The 26,080-nt window shown below is 41.0% G+C and overlaps 1 long non-coding RNA gene across 3 annotated transcripts in view; it reads left to right on the forward strand.

The window, feature by feature from the left end:
• The first annotated feature begins 5,590 nt into the window (after positions 1-5,590).
• LOC122540672 overlaps positions 5,591-26,080 on the forward strand; it is a 28,365-nt gene continuing 7,875 nt past the window's right edge. The window contains exons 1-2 of one of the 3 annotated variants that reach the window (XR_006309372.1): positions 5,591-5,677; positions 19,223-19,322. This is a non-coding gene — a long non-coding RNA (uncharacterized LOC122540672). Of the gene's footprint in view, positions 5,678-7,097; positions 7,242-18,131; positions 18,177-19,222; positions 19,323-26,080 lie in introns of those variants that run through there. The other 2 variants (XR_006309374.1, XR_006309373.1) reach the window with 2 other exon arrangements.

Genomic DNA, 26,080 nt, shown 5'->3' on the forward strand with positions numbered 1-26,080 from the left:
TTTTTTTTGTCAAATTTTGGCTATTGTATATTTGGGCTAATTGTATATCAATGTTTATATCTGAGAGTTTTGTTTATTTTTGTAAACTTGTAAAAATGTTAAATTTCTAATAAAAATATCTATATAAAAAAAAACCAAGGGAAATGTAGGGTTATAGGGATAGAATGGGGGGGCGGGTGGCATGCTCTTCAGAGGGGTAGTGTGGACTCGATGGGCCAGATAGCCTGTTTCCACACTATAGGGATTCTGCGATTCTACAACTGTTCACAGCCTCAGAAAATACCTTAAAACAAATTCACCAATTGAATTTCTTCAAGTTTGCATTTTTTGCTTTCAGTGCATTGTATCTGAAATCAGTCAAAACAGCATAAAAAATTGTCAAAATTTAAGCACAAATTGCAAACAGCAGAAGTCATAATTCTACATGCTTTTGTACTGCTTTAAAGAACATTGTGCTGGATTAGTGATTCCCAATCTGTGCATCATGGCACGAACAGGAGCAGCAAACAGAGTTGTGAAAAATAAAACAATGGCCATCTCGTGCACAATTCAAAATACAGCAATGAATCGCAAGGTGCAAGGTGTGACAAAAGACATTTCACATTTAGAGTTGGAGTCAAGCCCCATCATTCATACTTCTGTGTGATATATGTTATTGTTATGCAACAAGGTATGGACTATTGTAAGTGAAATCAATTTTGATAATTGTTATCAACTAGCTTCAAATACACTGGACATATTTTTATGTGGAGGGTCTGTTTCCAATAGTAAGCCTTATCACTCCATGAGAAGCAAATGAGAAACAAGAAAGAAATGTAATTCATCGAAATGATACGTTGTATTTTGAGAATGGTTCCATAGGCATCAAGAACAAGAAAAAACACAATGCTTCATTTGTCTCAATATGGGTCTGGCAAAAGCATTGAAACCAAGACAAGAATTAGTAAGGTCAACTTGTTGGTATCTGGGGTCTTGTTAACTTTCATGTGTTAAAAGTGTTGCATTGGAAAGTAGTTGGGGAAGCTCCATGCCCGGCAATGGACACACCCAGGAAACTGGGGTCAAGATTAGAGTGGTGCTGGAAAAGCACAGCTGGTCAGGCAGTATCCACAGAGCAGAAAATCGATATTTTGGGCAAAAAACCCTTCATCAGTCCTTCACCCAGAAAACTGGTCACTTCCCTAGGCCAAATTAATCACCATTGCAGAGTTTTACTACTTTTGGCCATTTTATGGGTTTTCAGGGAAGTTCTTAAACTAATTTTTCCCTCCCCCCCCCAAGATTAAGAAGATAAATAGACTTTTAAAGTCATTTGAATTTGATTTCATTTTACTAAAAAAGCAAATACTGTAAAATAGTATAACTAACAAATGGTTCCATGTAGCTTCTTCAGTTACTTAAAATCAAGTTACTTAGGAGCGATGAAGAAGATCTTTTAAAGAAAATGCTTATTTTGTGATACCCATTTTCAACTTAATTAATAATAAAACTCAAACATTTACATACATGATGGAATACTTTAAGAGCACGTTTTATTTTAACTTCCACAATAACAATGTTGAATAATGGCAGATTTTGCGAGTTTGAGCAGGGAAAATAAGGGAAAGATACACTTTTCCCAATGTTTCCCAAGAAAAAACTCCAGGTCATTGTATTTCTTCTCCATGTTAAGCTTAGAATTGCTAAATTTAGCGCTGTGGCTCTCACATTATTAATTACAAGACTTTGTCACCCCTGAAATTAATCCACAAATGAATTGCTAGAATTGTAGTAATATTTTTAGAAACATAATGAATAACTCCCCTGAAAAAAGGAAGTTCACATGCAATCATTGCATCATTGTAGCAACTGAACTGAACTGAGTACCTCATTTACAGAGCTGAGGACTTACACGGTCTATTCTGAATTGATATATTGTGCAAACATGTGGAACTTCAAATATCCATTTCTTTTTTAAAAAATAATATAGCTGCCACTGATAGGCGTGTAGGCATCCTATCTAGTCTGATACTGAGAAATTACTTGCTTGTGATGAATTAGCTGATCTCAGCGCAAAAATGGTCACTTCTTAGAATCTCTATAGTGTGGAAGCAGGCCATTCAGCCCATATCACCCCTCCAAAGAGCATCTGATCGCCCTATCCTATAAAAAAGCTAATCCATCTAGCACACTATCAGCTATTTAGTATGGTCAATCCACCTAACCTGCACATCTTTGGACTCTGTGCGGAAACCAGAGCACCCAGAGGAAAGCCCAAACAGACACCGGGAGAATACGCAAACTTCACACAGACAGTTGCCTGAGGCTACAATTGAACCCAGATCCCTGTAAGGTAGCAGTGCCAACCACTGGTTTGGCAATTGATTTCGGAAATCCTAGAGCCAGTTAGTTATGGGATAGAGATTAAGGGGCACTATAAACAATTTCACACCTAATTCTCCCAATCATGAGTCAATGAGTCCTGGTGGAAAATTGTACTTAAGCAGAGTGCGTAGCCTCTGATGTGCTGTGCCTCAAAATAGCTTGCCAGCAATCACTAAATTAAGTTAGCTGAAAAGAACAGTCATTACAACAAACTATAGAGGCCTATTAGTGCTCTCAAAGAAATGCTACAGCATCATTCATGACTTGTAGGGAAGATGAGGTCAAAATTGAACAAAATAAAACAGGAATCAGCATTCATTTGGGCCACAATATAGAATCTAATCTGAATAATGAATTAACATCACATTTACTGATTAGCTTATTATCGTGAAGGTAATTAAAATCTTGGCACAGGCGCATAGAAGATACACAATCAAATGAATTATCATCTGTCATTAAAATTTATTTAACTGTGCTTTCAGGCTAATGGAGCTCTTGATTATGGAAACATGGAGGAAGCCAGGGGTGCCTCTAGGACTGCCAAAAGATTAAATATAACAGCATCTGCATTCGGAATCATTTTCATTGGAGCAGTAATCATTTATGTTGCTGTTCATCACCTCCCAGAAAAAGCTCATATGTAAAGCGTTTTACAGATACTTTATTTTGCTATTCCTTGCTTTAAAAGGATGGTAGGAAAGAAAAATTGTTGCTGTGTACACAAAATAATTCTTCATTGTAAAAAATATTCCCAGGAACTCCAGATTTTTCATTGCATATAATATGTACTTGATTTGGCTTCACTGGAATATGCTTGAGCATCTGTTATATGCAACTTCATAAAATATATAATGGCAATACAATCTGGTGGAGAAATTCTTGTCTCTTATTTTGTAATTTAGTACAAAAATGCAATCACTCTGTCAACCATCAGTTCACTGTTGCCGCAGTGTGTAACATCTACAAGCTATATTGCAACTCACCAGGGCTTCTATGAATTGCACCTTTACCTCCAAGTAGAAGACGTGCAGCAGGTCAGTGGAAACACCACCATTTCCAAATTCCTTTCCAAGTCATACACCATCTTAACTGAGATTATATTGCCATTGCTTTACTATGTTGAGATTGAAATCCTGGAACTCTCTCCTAAACAGCACTGTGGGTATTCCTGGACCTCACACACTGCAGTATCTCAAGAAGATAGGCATAGAGTTGTAGAGCACGGAAACAGACACTTCAGTCAAACTCATCCATGCCAACCAGATATCCTAAATAAATGTATGACTTGGAGGTGCCGGTGTTGGACTGGGGTGGACAAAATTAAAAATCACACAACACCAGGTTATAGTAAAACTGGTTTATTTAGAAGCACTAGCTTTCAGAGTGTCACTCCTTCACCAGACAATACCTAGTGTTGTGAGATTTTTAAATGGGATTAGATTAATTTAGTTAAAAATCACACAACACCAGGTTATAGTCTGGTGAAAGAGCGGCACTCCGAAAGTTAGTGCTTCCAAATCAACTTGTTGGACTATAATCTGGTGTTGTGTGATTTTTTGCTAAATTAATCTAGTCCCATTTGCCAGCATTTGGTCCATATCCCTCTAAACCCTCCCTATTCACAAATCCATCAAATGCCTTTTAAATGTTGTAATTGTACCAGCCTCCACCACTTCCTCTGGCAGCTCATTCCATACACCCTCAGCATGAAAAAGTTGCCCCTTAAGTCCCTTTTAAACCTATCTCACCTTAAATTTATGCCCTCTACTTTTGAACTTACCCACCCCAGGGAAAAGAGCTTGGCTATTTACTTATTCCATGCCCCTCATGATTTTATAAACCTCTAGAAGGTCACCTCCTAAACCTCTGATGCTCCAGGGAAAATAGGCTCAGCTTATTCAGCATGTCCCTTTTGCTCAAATCCTCCAACACCAAAAACAACCTTGTAATTTTTTTCTGAACCATTTCAAGTTTAACATAATCTTTCCTATAGCAGGGAGACCAGAATTGAATGCACCATCCCAAAAGTCACCTAACCAATGTCCCGTACAGCTGCAACTTAACATTCCAATTCCTATACTCAATGCACTGACCAATAGAGGTAAGTCTACTTAGTGCACTTCCCTGTCTACCCGTCATTCCACCGTCAAGAAATTGTGAACCTACACTCCAAGGCCTCTTTGTTCGACAGCACTTCCCAGGACCCGACCATTAAGTTTGCTCGCTGAGCTGAAAGGTTCACTTTCAGACGTTTTGTTACCTTACTAGGTTACATCTTCAGTGGCTATTTATAAATAGAAAGCAGGAAGTTTCAGCATTGCTTTGCGTGAGGTCCACTGAAGATGTTACCTAGTAAGGTAACGAAATGTCTGGAAATGAACCTTTCAGCTCAGCGAGCAAATCTACATCCAAAACTCAACCTGAGCTACAAATCTTCTCAAAACTCGCTAACCCTACCATTAAGCGTATTAGTTCGTTCCTAATTTCCCTTACCAAAATGCAACACCTCACATTTATCTAAATTAAACTCCATTGGCTTATTTGTTCAAGGTCTTGTTGTAGTCTCGGATGATATTCTTCACTATCCACTGCATCACTAATTTTGGTGTCATCTGCAAACTTACTAACCATTTCTCCTGTATTCAAATCCAAATAATTTATATGGCTTACTGTTACTTTTTTGAGGACATTAATGATGAGAGGTCATATTTGAACTTATCAACAATGCTCATGTTCCATCAATAAATAAATAAATGAAGATTAAAACAATGATAAAAATAACAAAATAATCAGTAGTTTGACAAATAACTAATGATCAAATTGTCGTGGTAGTTCTCTTTGTTTTACATTTACCTATCAAACAACAGTGCAATAGTTAAAATGATGCAACAGGGCCAAGTTGTGATATAGTTTCCCTTTTTAGACAACCAAGTAAATTGTCCACAAGAATTCTTGCAATTTGTCAACAGTTGTATATATGTGATAATGTTTATAAATCTAATGATCATTATGCTATCAAGGAAGTGTGAGCTTGATTATGGTGTGGTTTTAAAGTCATGTTAAGTTGATGCTGTCATTGGTACTTAATTAAATATTTTAATTTCTCAATTGTCCACATAATCTAATTTGTAATTTTAGTTCCAATAGTTCAGCTGCTAGCATTCAAAGAAAAATAGCTTTTTAACACCTTATTCAAGGACAGATTTTCTGACATTCAATTCAATTTTGAACATTTAAACAGGCAATCAGATGAACATTATATTTGTTACTTTAACTTAATGCAGAGGAAAACTTTGAAATAAAGCTGGCAAAGGTAAGTCTACTTGGTACATGCCATTTATTAATTAAAGCAGTTAAAAATACTTTGAGTTATAAGACAATTAATGCAAAAGACTGCAGATCTGACTTACTTACTATGCTTACAAACATCCCAACAAGGAACAAGAGTAGACAATTTGATTACTTGAGCCCACTCCACCACTTAATAAAATCATGACCAATCTGATTTTAACCACAATTCCACTCTCTAGTCTATTCCTAAAATCCGTTCACCCCTTTGCTTACCACAAATCTATCCATCTCTGCTTAAAAGATATTCAAGGTAGGTGGCACAATTGCACACTTACCTCTAATCACTTATTACTTAGCTCTAAACCTCTTACAATGGGCATATCTGAAGTTGAGACAGGAATGGAATGGAATTTTCATAAATCTTCATGAGATGCCTTTGGCAAAGAAGATCATGATATGTGGCAGTGCACAGAGTCCTGTTGAAGCAAAGAGAGAGCAACGAGTGGGTGATTTATTGCAAGTGTTTCCCCACTCCATGCCCCAACTGCTAAATCCTCTTTTACCAACAGGAGTCGGGTTTAGTTGTTCACCTGACCTGCCCTTGAGATTACTTTAGGGTCTGGCTGAGGCATTAGGTGAAGAGATTTATGATGGCGGAGAAATGGCAATAGTGAAAGGTAAAAAATGTTTGAAAGGATTTCTTCGTGGGAATGAATGTATTGTTTAAAGCAAATAAAGTCATAGAATCATACAGCTACACAACATGGAAAGAGACCCTTCAGTCCAACTCGTCCATGCCAACCAGATATCCTAAATTAATCTAGTCCCATTTGCCAGCATTTAGCCCATATCCCTCTAAACCTTTCCTATTTATATACCCAACTAGGTACTTATTAAATGTTCTAATTGTACCAACCTCTACCACTTCCTCTGGCAGCTCATTCCATATATGCACTACCCTCTGCAAGAAAAAAAATTGTTCCTTAAGTCCCTTTTAAATTTTTCCACTCATCAATACCCATCAGTTTGTTCATTTGCATCCATTAGCATTAGAGATAGCCCCTTCCCAATCACTATTTCAATGAGCTAACCATCCAAACTCCAATTCGGTGTTGCTCAGGTGCAGTGTCTGCAAAAGGAGAAAAAACATGTTTTTGTGGTTGTACTGAGCACTCATCTGGACCACAGACTCAAGGCAATTTAAGAACATGTTAGTTTCTTGTCAGCAGAATTGTGATATGAATTGTAATAAGTGTCATTCAGTAATTTAAACCACAATCTGAATAAGTGGGATAAAGGATGAGATGGGTAGTGCAAGGGAGTTGGTCAAGGTGGGAAATTGAACTGAAACACAGAATAGAAATTGACAGATCAGATGATTCACATGGCATGAAGCAAGGTTGGCAGTGAGTTGTAATGTGTTAGGGGGAATAGGGACACTACATTGATGGATGCTGAGATGACCACCCCTCAGTGGGAGGAGTGATTTGATTGTCTGACAGTTTCAGCAGTCTAAAGCTCCATAGTGGATGCTCCTGGGACTGCAGGCAGGCCAATATAAGAGGCCCAGTTGATTATGGAATAAGGTAAGTCAGGAGCTTTACAGAGAGGTTCATTGGCACCTTCAAAAGTAGGGTTTGTGGAGCAGGTTTTAAAATATGGGCAGTTAGTAAGGAAGAGGGTACTAACTTTGATAAGCAAAAGGCAGTACCCTGCGAACCCTGCTTTATCCTGGAAGGTAGCATCCCCTTCCTTCCTGCCATTTTAAACATTTCCTTTAAATCAGTTATCCCTCTCTCACCCGCCTGCCTAGTTCAGCATCTTCTGATGTAATCAAAGTCAATTGAGCTTCAAACAAGCTCAATTCATCCTTAATCATTTATTTACATATGTTGGGCAGACCTCTGATATCGAACTACTAAGCCTGTCAACAAAGGTTGTGCTGTTATTGTCTGATGTACTAACCTCTACACCACAGACACCTCCTCCTATCTCCCTGTGGATCATGGAATACCAGACCCATGTGTCCACAATGTTCACTAATCTGATTTCATCCGGTGATCTTCTACCTCACTGTCTCCAAGCTCATAGTCCCAACCCTGCCCAGCCCATTTCAACCCCTTCCCAAAATCCATAAACAGGACTGCCTGGGCTGACCCATTGCTTCTGCCTGCTCCTGCCTCGCAGAATTCATCTCTTCCTACCTCGACTCAATTTTATTTCCTCTTGTCCAAGCCCTTCCTACTTAAATCCACAATTCATCTGGCACTTTTATGTCACTTTCAAAATTTCCAGTTTGAGAGTCCAGCAACCTCCTCTTTACAATGGACGTTCAACTCCTTTACACATCCATCCCCATCAGGATGGTCTGAGAGTTCTCCACTTTTCCTTGAAATAAAGGCATGAACTGACCCCATCTTCCTCCAGCTTCCTCTGCCTGGTCGAACTTGTCCTCCCTTTGAACAACATCTCCTTTAACTCCTCCCATTTCTTCAAGGAAAAGGGGTAGTCTTCAAGGGAAAAGGAGAGATAAGTAGGGGGCAGGGAGGGGGGGTGGCTGGAGGCTCCCGGCCTTCATTCCTGATGAAGGGCTTTTGCCCGAAACGTCGATTTTTCCTGCTCCTCGGATGCTGCCTGACCTGCTGTGCTTTTCCAGCACCACTCTGATCTAAACTCTGGTTTCCAGCATCTGCAGTCCTCACTTTTCCCCAGTTATGCCTGTCCATTTCCGTGACATTCCTCATTCCAACCCTACTCTGACCCTAATACACAATTCTTTCTCCAGTACATCGTTGACATCATCGGTGCTGCTTCCCTCTCTTGTCCAGAATTGGAAAGGTTGATCAATTTTGCTTTCAATTTCCACCCTGATCCCACCTTCTCCTGATCCATCCTTGACCCCTCCCTTCTCTTCCTCGACATCTCCATTTCCATTTCTGGGAATAGGCAAGCCACTGATACACACTACAAACTTCCAATTCACAGTTACCTCGAATATACATCCTCACATCCTGCTTCCTGTAAAGACACTATTTCATTCTCCCAGTTTTTCCACCTCCATCACATCTGTTCTGATGATGTCAACTTTGACAAGGGGGCCTCTGTAATGTCTACCTTCTTCCCCAACTGAGGATTCCCCACCACCATGGCTGAAAGGGCTCTCATCTCCCACACTTTGACCCTCACTCCTCTCTTCCTTCTCAGAACAGTGATGGGGACCCCCTGGCCCTCACTCATCATCCCACCAATATTTATGTCCAGAGAATCATTAGCCACTATTTCTGCCACCTGCAATGTGATGCCACCACCAAGCTTATATTCCTCTCTTCTCCCTTGTCAGTCTTTTGCAGGGACCACTCTCTCCTGGACACTTTGGTCCACTCCTCCTCCACTCCACATACCTCCACACAAACCCACTTTCCTACGCAATCACAGAAGATATAACACCTGCCTAATTACTTCCTCCTTCCACACTATCCAAGGCCTCAGAGGCAGCAATTGACTTGCACTTCACTCAATGTAGTCTACCATATTTGCTGCTGCTCATGTGATCTGCTCTACACTGGAGAGAGGAAGAGCAGATTGGGCAACCACTTTGCAGAGCATCTACACTCTGTCTGCAAAAATGACCGTGAGCTTCGGTTGCCTGTCATTTTAACACACACAGTGTTCCTTGGCCAATATCAGTCTCGGGCTTCCTACAGTGCTCCAGCAAAGCTCAACACAAGCTGGAAAGACATCACCTTATATTCTATTTAGGATCCCTGCAACCTTCTGGACTCAATGGTGAGTTCAATAATTTTAAGGCCAGAGCACCTTCTCCTATTTCCTTATCCCAACCCCCACACATCAGGCTTTCTTATCATATGGGCCGCAAGCACAACTAACCCAATATTAGCTACTAACGATCCCTATTTTTAGCTACTGATTCACCCAGGTCGAAATTGACCCATACCTTTGTCTATCCAACATTGTTTCTCTCTCATAAAAACTGACAGGATTGCAGATGATGTAACAAGAAACAAAAACAGAAATTGCTGAAAAAGCTCAGCAGGCCTGGCAGCATCCGTGGAGATAAATCAGAGTTAATGTTTCAGGTCAAGTGACCCTTCCTGAAAGCTATTGTTCTCTCTTTCTGAGCTCAATCTCCACCAATGCTTGCACTCCCCGTTTCTCCCACCCCATTTTTAGCATATATATGAACCTTTCCCTAGCTACAATCAGTTCTGAAGTGGACCCGAAAATTAATTCTCTCTAATATCCTCTCTTAACAGTGACTGGCTACATGGGAATAAATGCAAAGTTACTGATTCCAAGCATCGCTCTAAGTGATGCTAACCATTTTATGATCTCTTCTTACTAGAATTGTGAGAGAACCACTGAAATATATCAGAAGATTTTTGGGGACACTAGATTTTTGATTCACACAGCTGGGGTCAGAGAATTTTCTGGCTTACAGTATCCAAAATCAGAAAAGGTGCCCAAAATAGCAGACATTTTATTCCCAGCATTCCCAGTTGGATGTTGATGGACCTGTTGATCTAGATGAGCTCGGAGTCTACCATGTGACTGGTAAACCAATAGATTGACAAGACAACGGGGGTTCAGGGGCATTATGTTCCTGTTACAGTGAAAGGTAAGGGTAGGATAGGGAACAACAGATGAACAAAGATATTGAGGCTCTTGCAAAGAATAAGAAGGAGTCATATGTGAATCTCTTACAGATTATAAAGGAGTGTAGGTGCATTCTTAAGGGGGAAATCAGGATGGCAAAAAGGGGATATGAGATAGCCTTGGCAGAAAAGTTTAAAGATAATTCAAAGAGATTCCACATGTGCATTAAAAGCAAAAGAGCAACTAGGGAGAGAATAAGAATCCTTAAAGTCTAGGTGTGGAACCACAGGGGACGGGAGAAATACTAAATGAATATTTCATGTCAGTTTTTACTGTGAACAAAGAAATGGAGGCAAGGGCACTCAGGGAAATAAATAGTAATGTTTTGAATAGAGTCCACATCACAGAAAAGGAAGTGCTCAAGGTCTTAAAAAACATAAAAACAGATAAGTCTCTGGGACCTGATCAAATGTATCTCAGGATGTTGTGGGAAGTTTGAGAAGAAATTGCAGGGCCCCGAGCAAAAATATTTGTATCAAACACAGTCACAGTGAGATGCTGGAGGACAGAAGGGTGTCTAGTGTTGTGCCTTTTTTTAAGAAAGGCTGTAAGGAGAAGCCTGGGAACCATAGGTCTGAGAGTTTGACATCAATGGTGGTAAATTGTTGGAGGGGATGCTGAGAGATGGGATTGAGAGAAGCAAGGGATAGGGATAGGCAGCATAGCTTTGTGTGTGGGAAATCAAGCCTGTCAAACTTGAGTTTTTTGAGGCCATATCAAAAAAGATTGATGAGGGCAGAGCAGTAGATATTGTCTAATAGAGTTTAGTAAAGCCTTTGACATTGTTCTGCTTGGTAGACCATTTAGTATTGTTAGATCACATGGGATTCAGATATAGCTTGCCAATTTGATACAAAATTGACTTGACAGTAGGAGACAAGGGCAGGATGTATATCGTTAATGGTAGGGCCCTGGGTAGTGTGGTCAAACAGAGACACCTAGAGGTTCAGGTACATAGTTCTTTGAAAGTTGCATCACAGGTAGACAGGGTGGTTGAGAAGGCATTTAGCACACTTGCCTTCATTGCTCAAATGATTGAGTATAGAAGTTGGAACATCATTTTGATGTTGTACAAGACTTTGGTAAGGCCACTTTTAGAGTACCGTGTACAGTGCTGCTCACCCTGCTATAGGAAGGATATTGTTAAATTAGAGAGAGTTCAGAAAAGATTTACCAGGATGTTGTCAGAGCTGGAGTGTTGAAGTTTAAAGAATAGGCTGGGACTTCTTTCATTGGAGCGTAGGAGATGGAAGGGTGACTTTATAGAGATTTATAAAATCATGAAGGGTATAGATAAGGTAAATAGCAAATGTAAAGGGGTGGAGAGTTAAGGACGGGGGAGTTTAAAACTAAGGGGTGTATTTTTAAAGTCAGAGCAGAAAAAAATTGAAGGGGCTGGAAGGGCAATTTTTTCATACAGAGGATGATGCATGTGTGGAATGAACTGCCAGAGGATGTGGTAGGTGCAAGTACAGTTACATTTAGATAGGTACCTGAATAGAAAAGGTTTAGAGAGATATAGGCCAAATGCAGGCAAGTGGAAATAGTTTAGTTTGGGAAGCTTGGTTGGCATGGCTGAGTTGGACCAAAAGAGGCGTTTCTGTGTGCTGTATGCTTCTGTGACTTTGTGTGGTGAGATAGTTAAAAGAACGATCTTGTTTATGTGGACTCTGTAGTAGTTGTTTTCTTATACATAAGGCTCTATAGCATTCACCCTTTACACTTTCTCATACCTTACAAACTATCCATATTGTTACATGCCATCCCACACCCTCTAGGGGGCGGTGATGGTCTAATGGCATTATTGCTGGGACTCTGGTTCAAATCCCATCACAGCAGATGGTGGAATTTGAAATCAGTAAAAATCTGGAATTAAGAGGCTAATGATGACCAAAAGACCATTGTTGGAAAAGCTCATCTTGCTCATTAGCCTTCTTTAGAGAAAGAAATCTGTCACCCTTACCTGGTCTTGCCTACATGTGACTCCAGACCCACAGCAATGTGTAACTCTTATCTGTTGGCTGAACAATAAATGCTAGCCTAGCCAGTTACACTCTCATCTTGTGGATGGGAAAACAAAATCTAGCCCACCACTGCAACTCCCCATGTCCTACATGAAAACCCATACCACGCTAACATCGTAGCCTCAAGGCTAACTTTCTGACAACTAATGATATCACATAATTCCCCACCCATGGCTCTTTGTCCTTAAACCCTCACTGCCAATTCACCAGTATATACCACGGGCATACCTTGGCAAGAATGCGGAGATAAAATAAAGTTCCAAGTAACTGTTACAGTGTTCACAATATTAAAAAGCACTCTTGCTCAAGAAAGCTCATTCAAAACATTTAAATCACCTCAAGTCCTGAAACCCTTAACAGCACTGCTCGATGTGTATTCATAATCTAATATCAAAGTAAGCTAAACCTTTAATAACCTTGTCATCTGAGCATCAAACTGTGTAATTAGAGCCTCCCCTGCTATGATAGTAATACGTTATGGAAAGCAGTCAAACAGAAATAAAGAACTCAAGATATCACTTTTCTGTCAATAAACAGCTATTGAAATTATTAGAACAGATTGCTTTTCAACTATCAAAGACACAGATATGCAGATGCTTTTAAAAGGCTAGATGTTTCAATAAATTGGTAGCTTAACAGTTCTACGGATCTTAACTACCCTTTAAAAGACATTTATGACTATTCTAATGCTTTCAACATCTAGAAAATAGAGTATGTTCAAACTTAGCACTGAGTTCAAATACAGCTGCTGACTTTGGGATTCTCACTTATGGGTGTGACAACTTACCTGCATTCCTCTACATCCAGCAAATAAAGGATCCCTTAGAAAGGGGGAGCAGACCTCTAGATGAGTGTCACACTTTTTTGTAAATCTGTTGGAGTCTCCACCACCCTGAGAAAATCTATGACAAATCAAATAATATTTCCTTGGAACTCCTTGGAGGAAAGGCTGAGGCACTGGACAGGTGTTAGTGGTAGATTCTTTACTCGGATAGTCGTGAGTTCATGGAATGCCCTGCCAGTAGCAGTGGTGGACTCTCCCTCTTTACGGGCATTTAAACGGGCATTGGATAGGCATATGGAGGATAGTGGGCTAGTGTAGGTTAGGTGGGCTTGGATCGGCGCAACATCGAGGGCCAAAAGGCCTGTACTGCGCTGTATTTTTCTATGTTCTATGTTCTTTGAGGATTTCAAATAAAAAGACTAAATGCTGCATTAGGACTGGGAGAAGATGAAACAACACAAAACAGTGACTGAGGATGATCGATTTATATTTATACCACTGTGGGTAAGGAAAATCCCTTTGTCTCTGAACCCTTTCTATTAAGACCTTCTGCATTACATCTGAAACATTATACATCTTCTGCCTTGGTCCCTAAACCATCTCTTTACATGCTCCCAGAACACTCTACCCTTTAAGTAGAATTGGTACTAGTACCCTATGAAAATTGCATCTAATTAGCATTTCAGTGCTAAATCTATTTGTTTCAGGTTTATCACCTACAGGCAATTTCAATTTATGGTTCTCAGAATGTAAGATTAATCTTTTGTGTGAAATCTCGATTTCCAAGTGGTCTGGACTTTTTAATCACAGCACTTAATTAATGCACACTTTCATTCTTTGGTGAAAATAAGTCTCATTGAGCTGTTAATCAACGAAAGCAATGATGGCTCCATATTCCTCAGACAAAATAAAGATAGTTTTACATTAACTGATGTTTGTTGAGTGCTGAGATCCTGGATGGAAGTTTGAAGTTCCATTACACATCATGTGAACTACACATCATGGAACCTGCCTGAGATTATGTAGCCAAAGGAAAATTGCCAACTTGACCATTTCCGCAGTCTGATCAATTATCTTTGACAACAGGAAGCACAGACATGACCTCCACAAGAAGAGAGCCTGGGAATAGGAAGGTGCTTTCACGTTGTTCCACAATTAGTTATCCTGCTGCCAACACTCTATGCCCATCCTTGTTTGCTTCATTGCCACCATCTGCCAGTTTGATTGGGACCACTCATTGACAGGTCTCATCACTTTTTCCAAGGGATCCTATTTTTGCGGGATTTAGAGGAATGGAAAAGACACCTACAAGTGATACAATGAATAACACCAACCTTTCACTCAGGAAACAAATTGTCCAGTCAGTAGACATAGCACAGGCTGTTTTAAATCTTCACTTCTCGGTCTGTCCAGACTGTTCTAAGCATCTACCATTGAAACAAGTAAACCTGTAGTTAACCCCTTACATGCTAACTCTGCAGTCTTACCTGATCCTGTGTCCTGGACCCTACTTGGAGTACTGTGAGCAGATCTGTCCTTATGAAGGATATATTGATAGGAAGGATTTATCAGACAGAGTGCAACATAGGTTTACGACAATAATAACTGTATTTCAGGGATTAAGTTATGAGGAGAGATTTCACAAATTAGTAATGTTTTCTCTAGAGTTTAAAAGGTTAATGGATGATCTGATCCTCCAAAAGCGATAGTGGATACTGCATCAGTTGTTAATTTTAAGTATGAGGTGGATAGGTTATTTTGTAAAATTTGATGTGGACCAGAGGCAAGCATTTGGAGTGAGTCCATGGACTAGCCATTATCTCATTGAATGGTCGAACAGGTTTGAGGAGCTGAATGGCCTACTCCTGTTCCTTTGGTTGTATGAGTGCAGTAAAACATAGAACATAGAACATAGAAGAATACAGCGCAGTACAGGCCCTTCGGCCCTCGATGTTGCGCCTCCATACGTGGGAAAAGATTCTCACTGTCGACCCTATCTAAACCACTAATCATCTTGTCCACCTCTGTCAAGTCACCCCTAAACCTTCTTTTCTCCAATGAAAACAACCCCAAGTGCCTCAGCCTTTCCTCGTACGATCTTTCTACCATACCAGGCAACATCCTGGTAAACCTCCTCTGCACCCGTTCCAGTGCCTCCACATCCTTCCTATAGTATGGCGACACAATACTCCAGATGCGGCCGCACCAGAGTCTTATACAACTGCAACATGACCTCAGTACTCCGGAACTCAATTCCTCTACCAATAAAAGCCAGTACGCCATATGCCTTCTTCACCGCACTATTTACCTGGGCAAGGATCATAACCTAACAGAGCAAATGCTTGAGGAAGAATCTGAAATCAGAAGACATGATCTAAGATTAAAGGATTGCACATTTAAGACAGAGATGGGGAGGGATTTTGTCTCTCAGAGAGTGGTAAATCTGTGGAATTCTCCCTCACAGTGGTGTGTCGAGGCTGAGTCATTAAGTACATTCAAGGCCAAGACAGACATATTTTCAATCAGTAAGGGAATCAATAGGAATGGAGAAAAGGCAGGAAGGTGGAGTTGAAGTTAATCTGATCAGACATGACCTAATTGAATGGTAGATCAGACCTGATGGGCTGAAAGGCCTACTACTGCTCCTACAACTTCATAGAATCCCTACAATGTGGAAACAGGCCATTTGGCCCAACAAGTCCATACCTACCCTCAGCTGAGTAACCCAACCAGACCCATTCCCCATTACTCTACATTTACCCCTTGCTAATACATCTAACCTACACATCCCTGAACATTAGGGGCAAATTAGCACCGCCAATTTACCTAACCTGCACAACTTTGGATTGTGGGAGGACACTGCAGCACCTGAAGGAAACCCTACATAGACACGGGGAGAATGTGCAAGCTCCATGCAGACAATTGCCCAAGGCTGGAATCGAACCCAGGTCCTTGGCTCTGACCCTCAGTGCTAACCACTGAGCCACCATACTGCCCTTATGGGCTTGTGGTCTTATAAATATTTTCCCCTGTAAATAACCAAATATATAAACACACATGGTAAGGAAAAAGAATGTTTCTCTGCAAAGTTTTGGTTAAAAAAAGACTTTGGCCAATAACTGTTAGTTTTTGAAGGAAATGAGGATAAAGTATGAAATGTTCAAGATGGCTTTCCATCAGGATCCAGTCAAGCATAGAAAGATGATGCAAAATATGGGCAGTTGTCTGTGTCTTCACAGATTCAGTTGACTCAGGCCTCATTAGAAAGAAGTTGTTCATGTCATTTTCAAGAGAACAGCTAGATCAGGATTTTCGTTCTCACCGAACTCACAACAACAATTTTACAGAAAGGCAGAGGATAAGCTGGTATCTTTTTTCTTTTAGCAGCCTGTGAGCTTGAATCCCGAGCAATTTATGATGCAAATCGATAAAAACACAGGGATGCGTTTGCAATAAATCCAACGGTGCATAGCCTTCATACTCTAGTTAATTCAAACCAGGCGATTTATAAGAAGTCATTTTGAAAAAAAGATACCCCACTGTCCTGACAGGTTCAATATGGAAAAGCATAACTTTCCACAAGCAGTTAACCAAGAATTCAAAGGAACTATTCATAATAAAGCACCTTCATAACATCTCAGATTGGTAAATGAGTTTTACACTCTGAATCTTCCAAAAGATATGGGTAATTAGTCAAATGTAATGGAACCACAGTTGCTAGCTTGTCAAAGGAATTCATTGGTCATGACCGTTGCTTTTATTTGCACAACTATGTACCATTGTAAGCCCATGGCAGTGTCTTTCCCTCTTGGCCAGAAGGCCTGGGTTCATATCTCACCTGGTCAAGAAGTTTGTCATAACCCATTTGAACAGGTTGATTAAAAATGAAAATAGCATTGCGAGGTCTAACTGCATCTGTTTTCTTCAGAACATTGGTTTGGCCACTTTTGGAATATTAAGTGCAATTCTGGTCTCCTTCCTATTGGAACGATGTTGTGAAACTTGAAAGGGTTCAAAAAAGATTTCCAAGGATGTTGCCAGGGTTGGAGGATTTGAGATATTGGGAGAGGGTGAATAGGCTGAGGCTGTTTTCCTTGGAGCATTGGAGGCTAAGGGGTGGCCTTATAGAGGTTTATAAAATCATGAAGGGCATGGATAGGGTAAATAAACAAGGTCTTTTCCCTGGGGTTGTGGAGTCCAGAACTAGAGGGCATAGGGTGAGAGGGGAAAGATATGAAAGAGGTCTAAGTGGCAACTTTTTCACGCAGAGGGTGGTGTGTGTTTGGAATGGGCTGCCAGAGGAAGTGGTGGAGGCTAGTATAATTGCAATATTTAAAAGGCATCTGGATGGGTGTATGAATAGGAAGGGTTTGGAGTGATATGGGCTGGGTGCTGGCAGGTGGGACTAGATTGAGTTGGGATATCTGGTGGGCATGGACCGAAGGGTCTATTTCTGTGCGGTGCATCTCTATGATCCTCTAACTCTAAACATATTCATGATATTTTCTTATTATATGTGTGTCGGTGTCATTTTCTTTGTGGTTCCCAGCTTAGTTTTTTAAAAGAGTTCAGACAAAAACCTCTTTGATTCCTGGAATACAAAATTGGCCCATTTCCAACAATTGCCAATTAACAAACTCTTTTCAGTACAGTCACTTGACCTTTAAAATGGTTCCTTTTTATTGAAAAGTATTCTTGCTTAAAGACTAGCTAGAAAACTATAAATCCAGATAATGGGAACAAGTGCTGTTGTACGAAATTGAGAGATATAGAAAAAAGATCATGATTGCAATTTATAGTAAGTGCAACAAACTTCACTCAGTGCTATATTATCTGTGATACTAGAGAAGGATGACAGGAATTTTAATGCAGTGCAGTAGGACAATGAGCTCCTTTATTAAAAACGAGTGGTAATATATTATGCAAAACATACATCATATTGCCTTTTTAACCCTTGAACTGACATAGGTCAGTTTTTTCTTCATACCTTGTAAGATTAAAGCAAATGTGAATATTTAAGGTGCTTCTCAGATTATCAGGTACATTTTTATTTCTGCAACATTTATGGTGTATTCATACTCTTCTGTTTTCCTTTTTATTCTACAATCTCTGTTCCATGGGAAATTCTATTTCCTGTTTGCTTGTAATTTTAATTTTACCTTTGGCTATGGGAGATTTTAATGTGACTGAAGGGGTGGGTGGACAATTAATATTGTCTGGAGGACTCTCATCATTTCCACAGTCTAACCTAATGAGCAACCTCCTTTAAATCTGCTGGTTTAAGAATGTCATTGGGTCTTGACTGCATTTTTAATCCGGGACTAATTAAGGTGACATTGTGATTTTCCTATTTGATGAAAATAGCAGGAAGAAGTGCTGAGGTAAAAAGAGAACACAACCAGTTAGTGTTTTCATTTTCCTTTGCTTTTCCCTTTGGGTCTGGGTGGGGCAGGAGTGATCTTTCTGGTTCCATTATATTTCTCAGTTTGTAGCAGCCGTTGCCACCCTGCCCCTACCTGAACACAAGATCCTCCTAGAATCCCATCCCTGGGAACCCCATCTAAGCCAGCATCTGAGGCAGTTTCAGATCATTGGTTTACACTTTTCAACTCTTCTAATCCTGTGAGTTCTATTGTATTTGTTCTTCCCTTCCAGCCTAATTAGCTTAATTAGAATAACCAGAACTGCAGGAGATATTTCTGATCATCCTCATGGGTGGTATGTTGGCTCAGTGGTTAGCACTGCTGCCTCTCAGTACGAGGGACCTGAGTTCAATACCACCACTGAGTGACTGTCTATGTGGAGTTTGCACATTCTCCCACTGTCGGTATGGTTACCTCCCATGGTCCAAAGCTGTGCAGGTTAGGTGAATTAGCCATGCTAAATTGCCCTTGGTGCCTAGGATGTGCAGACTAGGTGGATTAGCCATGGGAAATGCAGGGTCTGAGTGGAATGGTCTTCAGAGGGGCAGTGTGGACTTGTTGGGACTGAATGATTTGCTGCCAAACTGCAGGCATTATATGATATACAAGAACCTTCAGTGCCAGGGACTTATCTTTTGGTTCTTTTTTTCATTCAATCACAGGATGTGCGTGTCATTGGCTAGACCAGCCTTCATTGCCTTGAGAATAGTTGAGAGTCAACCACATTGCTTTGGCCCCGGTGTCACACATAGGCTCAACAAGGTAAGGATGGCAGATTTCCTTCTCAAAAGGATATCCATGAGCCAGAGGATTTTTCTGACAATTGACATGGTCATCAATAGATTCTTAATTCCAGATATGTATTGTTGAATTCAAACTGCACCATCTGCCATGACAGAATTCGAACCTAGGACCATAGGACATTAACTGAGTTTCTGGATTAATAGTCCAGCAATAACATCACTAGGTGTGGTCAACCAACAATGTGCAGTAATTAACTGGGATCATATGGATGAAATTCAAGTCAGTAACAGTTAGACAGAAGTTGGTCAGCTTGAGGGTGACTCGCATTGACAATTAATGGCATTTTAGACTTAGATTTTCCACCAGGGGAAAATACCCAATAACCAATACCCAGCGATTGCACAACAATAAAGGTAATTAAATGTCGCAACCACATTTCAAATGAAAATGAAAGGCCTAGATTTTTATCCTCAAGATTGGAATCACAATTTATTACGATCCCATGACCCCCCCCCATTCGATTGGACATGCTATACAACACCAGATGGTTGTAATAGGCTGGATTAAAGATTGGAGGTGGAAACAGAACTGGACAACTGTCAAAGCAACTGGGTTGGAAGTCCCCACTCAGTCCCCTGGGAATCAGGCCCATTCTATACATGACTGATGGAATTCTTTGCTGTCACCGTTTATTCCATGCCCATGCTCCTACATAGCCCTTGCACCCTCTGTACTCTTCATATCCCATCATGTCCCTTCCATGTCCCTATGCTGTCTTATATCCCCATGTCCGCTGCACACAGTCAAAGCCACTCATGCCCACTCACCCAATGTACACATGGACAGACCTTATGGGCTCTATAAAACATTGAGGTGTCTTTGAAATGGTCAGGAAACTGTCAAAACAAGCTGTCATTCAAAAATCTCTTCAAAACTACATAATCTTATTAGGAGCTCTCAAGCCATCAGTCAAAACAAGCTCATAGTTCTTTGACAACTGTGTCAACAATGTCTCCTGAGCTGAAGCCAATCATGGAATTTGGAACTCTGCTAAGCATACATAATGAGTTTCCATTGTGCAATTATGCTAATAAAGCTGAATGCATTAAAACGGTTGAAGTGGTTAATGATCTGCTACATTCATTCAAACACTGAACAGGTGATGACTTGTCAACCAAAGCAAAGATCTAAGAACCTGTTACAATTGTTATGTTAAAATGTGAATCTCAGTGCAGGTCAATGCAGATGAGCACATAATGTACTTTAATCTACTGCATGATTCTCTTTCCACTTTCACAACACTGGTCAATTTAACAGTTGCTTATCTTTTCTAAATGAAACTCTATTAAAAATTATACGACATTAAGAAGATATTTAACCTGCCATACACTGTTATATTATTGCATGTGAAGTAGACAATACCTTCTGAACTTACTGTCAAAAGGTCCCCAGCTCCTGACTAGGGCTCGCCAATGTTTCATAACTCCAGTGATTTTTTTTTAATTTCAAACATATGCTTGATTTATAAAATATCTTTATGTACATGTATAGTCACTAAGCTGGTTCAGTTCTGTTACAGTAGCATATGAAGAAACAAACCAGCACTGGAGTTTGACTCTACTCAGCAAACAAACCAACGGTATCCCTTAAATGAAAATCGAAAGAACTGCAGATGTTGTAACTCACAAAATGAAAGCATTTCTTATTTGTACGGGACTATATTTAAATATATTTGAGGCACTGGCAAAATCTGAGAACTGAATGGACCCCATTTAATTTTGGCAGAAAGAACTTAGATGGTGGTCTTTCCCTAATGAGCCTTGGCACAATTGCCCCAAGCTTCAGTGTGTCCCACAACATGTAGTTCTGGGCCTTGGAATGTGCCAGTCTGCAACACTCAGTTGGGGTCAACTCTTTCAACTGGAAAAACAACAAGTTTCAAACAGACCAAAAGAACATCTTTGGCTGATTTGATGGTTCTCCATACACAGTTGATGTTTATCTCAGTGTGTGCCACAAGTAACAGCTCATAGAGTCCTGCATCATGGAGCTGCTGGAGAGGGACCTCGACAAAAAACCACTGCAACTTTCTCCAGACTTCGTCTGCAAAGGCATTTTCCAGAAGCACATGGGTGACGGTCTCAACTCCCATGCAGCTGCTTCGAGGGCAGCACACAGTAGCACAGACTGATCGGGCATACAAGAAGGATCTCACAGGTGGTGCCCTTCTCACCACCAGCCAAGCAATGTCTTTGTGCTTGTTGGAAATTTCTGGTGATGAAGCATTCTGCCAAATGACTTTGACAGTCTGCTCAAGGTGACAAGATCCACCCTCTCCTCCTTCAAGGTCTCGAGGACCCTATGTGCTGAACACTTTCTGGTGTACAGGTGGCCAAAGGTGATTTTCTTTACAACTTTCTCCATGAAGGACAGTGAAATGGAATGGTCCAACTACTTGGAGCGTTCATTGCCAACGAGGCCAAACATCCTTTGCGAAACCAGGGACAGGGAGAACCTCAGTATACAGTGGCACTTGTGTACCGAGTGTCTTACACATACCTTGATACGGCCACACACAAAGCTGGCCATTTGGGGGGGAGGGGGAGTGGCGTTGGGTATATTTCTCCCCTCCATTATCCAATGGTCCATGGTGTCCCTGGAGACACAGGCCATCTGAGGCCTCTAGATGAAGTGGAAGATTGTTCAGGTGACTGCAATGCCATAGCTTCTGAGAATGGGCCAGACCTGCACCACATACAAGAACAGAGAGACTGCCTCAAATTTGATGACTATATTTTACCCATGCTGGAGAGGGAGTAGTGCTCCAAAAGTCCAGTTTCTGCCTCACCTTGGCAATGCACTCCTACCCAGTTTCTGCGCATGCCTCAGCTCCTCATGTGACACATACGCAGCGCCTTCAGGTAATTTGTCCTGAAGATGAAGAGGATAAAGAATCAGTTGGCCCAGTTCCCAAAAAACGTGGTCTCACTCTTGCCTTAGATTAGATTAGATTACTTACAGTGTGGAAACAGGCCCTTCGGCCCAACAAGTCCACACCGACCCGCCGAAGCGCAACCCACCCAGACCCATTCCCCTACATTTACCCCTGCACCTAACACTACGGGCAATTTAGCATGGCCAATTCACCTGACCTGCACATTTTTGGACTGTGGGAGGAAACCGGAGCACCCGGAGGAAACCCACGCAGACACTGGGAGAATGTGCAAACTCCAGACAGTCAGTCGCCTGAGGCGGGAATTGAACCCGGGTCTCTGGCGCTGTGAGGCAGCAGTGCTAACCACTGTGCCACCGTGCCGCCTTGATTTACCTTGGCTCCTGAGGCCAGTTTGAACTGGTCACAGATATTCATGAGTCTGCGCGCTGACAGCTGATCCAAGCAGAAAATCCATGAACAAGGAGGCTTTGACCTACAGACCTCCACTGCCTGGAATAGTCATCCCTTTCAGAATCACATCAGTCCTAAAGGACTGAGCAAAAGGGGCAAACAAAGCAGGTGAAAGTGGGCAACCCTGTCTCACTCCAGTTCTGTTCAGGAAGCTTTCTGATTCCCATCGATTGATTGAGGCTGCACTACTGTTCCATAGTCACTACCAAAAGGCCCCCAATGCCACAAAAATAGTGGTGGTCTATAATCTCCGCCCTGCAATGTAGCTGGTAAGGTCAGGAGTACTGCATGCGCAGTCACAACCCTCACCATTGTTGCAGTCAGGTAAGAAAAAGAAAGGTCCAAGTTTTCCAATACGAAGTCTGTAAAAACATTCAGTCACCATTTGACCAGGAAGGAAAACAATTTTAAAAATCATATTGATCATTCAGTGTCATGTAGTCATAGTTATTAGCCATGATCCTGGTGGCATTCAGAATTTTTGGACAATCTGAATCCTTCCAGCTGACAAACAATGCCAAATGCAAAAGTAGGTCAGTGAGAAGCGGAGGATAAGTCATACTCACTCCACTTTATCAAAAGTTACATTTGAAATCAACAGACTTTTACAGTCGGGCCACCACCTCAGGGTAGGTAGGTGTCAATCCACTCTGCAGGGTGACCCAGAGGTGCCACTGCACCCAGCAGCTATGGGTGCGGGTCTCTAAGCTTGCCTGGCAAGCTGGCCAACCAGTTTGTTCCCAAACCGACACCTCCACACAACTAAACTAGTCCCCACAACCCCCGTAAAATCCCAGTCAACTTCTGCTAACAGTCCTATATGGTCCCTCAGCTGTTAGAATTGGCTACCTGCAATATATAGGCAAACAGCCTGGCCACCACCAAGCCTCCACATCCACCCACCGAAACCCTGCATCGCCCTCACATCCTACATTCAGGAAAGTAGCCCAAGTCTAGATAGGCCAAGGAACCAACACACAGCCCAATGACATTATGTTTTCCTGCGAGGGAGATGAAAATCAAGTTCAACATCTCTGCTGCTTGGTCAGTGATCAACATATTTAGCAATGTGAGAGACAATTCTGGTGCTAAAACTGGTGGAGTGACCTTTCCTCAGAACTGCATTAACTCTGATTTCTCTCCACAGATGTTGTCAGACCTGCTGAGCTTTTCCAGCAGTTTCTGTTTTTGTTTCTGATTTGCAGTATCCGCAGTTCTTTCGGTTTTTACTATTCTGGTGCTGATCAGTCCTAATGCTCCCCCTTCACTGGTGCATTCTTTTTGCCTTTCCCTTCAGAAAATAATCACATGCCAACTGAAGTTTTCTAAATACTGTAACAGAACCCCATTTCTCTCCTTATGAGTCCATTCATTATTTGGTGTACAGCTACATTACCGAAGTTCATTTAGAGAGTCCATTTAAATAGAACATCTGGGAACTTCCATGAGCAAATCTCCTGACCAAAATTACGGCAACTTCTCCCAATAAACATGGGTTAATTTCTCCAGTAAATGCAGTCAGTGGAGGATAGTTTATCTGATTGTGTGTAAAATCAAACTCAGTTAAATTACAGTAGTGAGGTCTCCACTCATCCCCATTTTGCTTGGGAATAGAGATGTTGCAGTGTGCAACCCTCCTGATGAGGTATTTCTGCCACCTTTGAGCAGACTGGGTATAAAGGCATGGCTGAACAAGCAGAAATCCCAGCCTGCCACTGACCCAGTAAACAAAGAATCCAGCCAATTGTTATGTTTAAACAGCAATGGAAGCAACTACTGCTGCAAAATCAACCATCATAAAGGATGGACCTCTGATTTGAAGTAGACAAATTCTAGAATGTTACTGAAATGGATGCTAGGGAGATTCAGTGACAGTTGAGGGATGTACCTGTAGTTGGAAGATGAAGTTAGTCAAACTGAAGAGAGGCAGAAACTGCAAGAACAGTTGAGAGGGAAAGAAAGACATAAGAAACTCAGAGAATACTCAATCTGAAAAGGGGAAAGAGAAAATATAAACAAAGTAAGATTCTAGTGGAATGGATAAAATAATAGATAACAATCCCTAGTTCTTTTTTGTGAGTTATATTTAGCTTACGTGCTGAATTACATCAGCTTTCTCAATAGCAGTTGTGAGCGGTCAAATTGTAATGGATGAGAAACTAAAATATGCATTTTCACAATTTAAAGTAGCTACTTAATAGCTTGGACAGCGTGGTGGTTCAGTGGTTAGCGCTGCTGCCTTATAGCTCCAGGGACCGTGGTTTGATTCCAACCTCAGGTGACTGTCTGTATGGAGTTTGCATATGCTCCTTGTGTCTGTTGGATTTCCTCTAGCTGTTATGATTTCCTCCAACAGTCCAAAGATGTGCAGGTTAGCTGGATTGGCCATGCTAAGTTGCCTGTAGTGTCCAGGGGTGTGCAGGCTAGCTCGATTAGCAGTGGGAAATGCAGAGTTACAGAGATGGCATGGGTTTGGGTGAGATGCTCTTTGGAGGGGCTGAATGGCCTGCTTCCACTCTGTATGGAATCTATGATTAATTCATATGATATACAAAATGATAATATTATACTATACTGTATCGAGAACATAATAAATGAATAAATAGTGTATATATAAATTTATACACAACCTAACCATTGCTAGTTGGAGCACTGATAGAATAAAAGGGCAGCAGAACATAGACTTAAAGTGTTCTTCACAAGGATTTTTGCAGTAGTAATATAAACTGGACAAGGAATCGCTTCTTCCATTCCTATTATAGAGAGCCAAGCAGCATGGAAAGAAACAAACGGAATGTCAACAGTGTGCCAATGTGAATAAAACTTCTCCTAAATTATATGGCATGAACTTGAGTTCCTTCTCGCAATTAATAAATAAAACCATGGATGCTGAAAATACAAAATGCAAAACAGAAAATGCTGGAAATAATCAGCAAGTCTTGTCATCCCTGTGGAGGGGAAAACTGAGTTCAGGTTTCACCTTCACTGGTTCTTCATTGAGAATGAAGAATGACGTGTTATTGTCTCAAAATGTTGGGTGTAAATTTCACATCCGTGACACTGCAGAAACTAATTGCTGTCTTGGGAATGTGTACTACACTCTCAACTATGTCTGATATACCGTCAGTTTTGACCTCACTCAGTTTGCCTCCTCCACAACAAACATTTATGATGAGTTGTTAAGCATAAATTCTGTAACTGTAAATGGGGACAAACCAATTTTTAGCCCATTAACTCTGCCTTTCATTCCACAACTAATGGACTTCCACTAAATGCCTTCCATTAAAAGGAATATCTCTCAGTGTGCTTGATAAATTCTAACTTGGCACATGTTTGCTGTTCATATTAACGTTCATTTCTTACTTTAGAT

The sequence above is a fragment of the Chiloscyllium plagiosum genome, chromosome 35, assembly GCF_004010195.1.
Source record: "Chiloscyllium plagiosum isolate BGI_BamShark_2017 chromosome 35, ASM401019v2, whole genome shotgun sequence".
Taxonomy (NCBI): Eukaryota; Metazoa; Chordata; class Chondrichthyes; order Orectolobiformes; family Hemiscylliidae; genus Chiloscyllium; species Chiloscyllium plagiosum.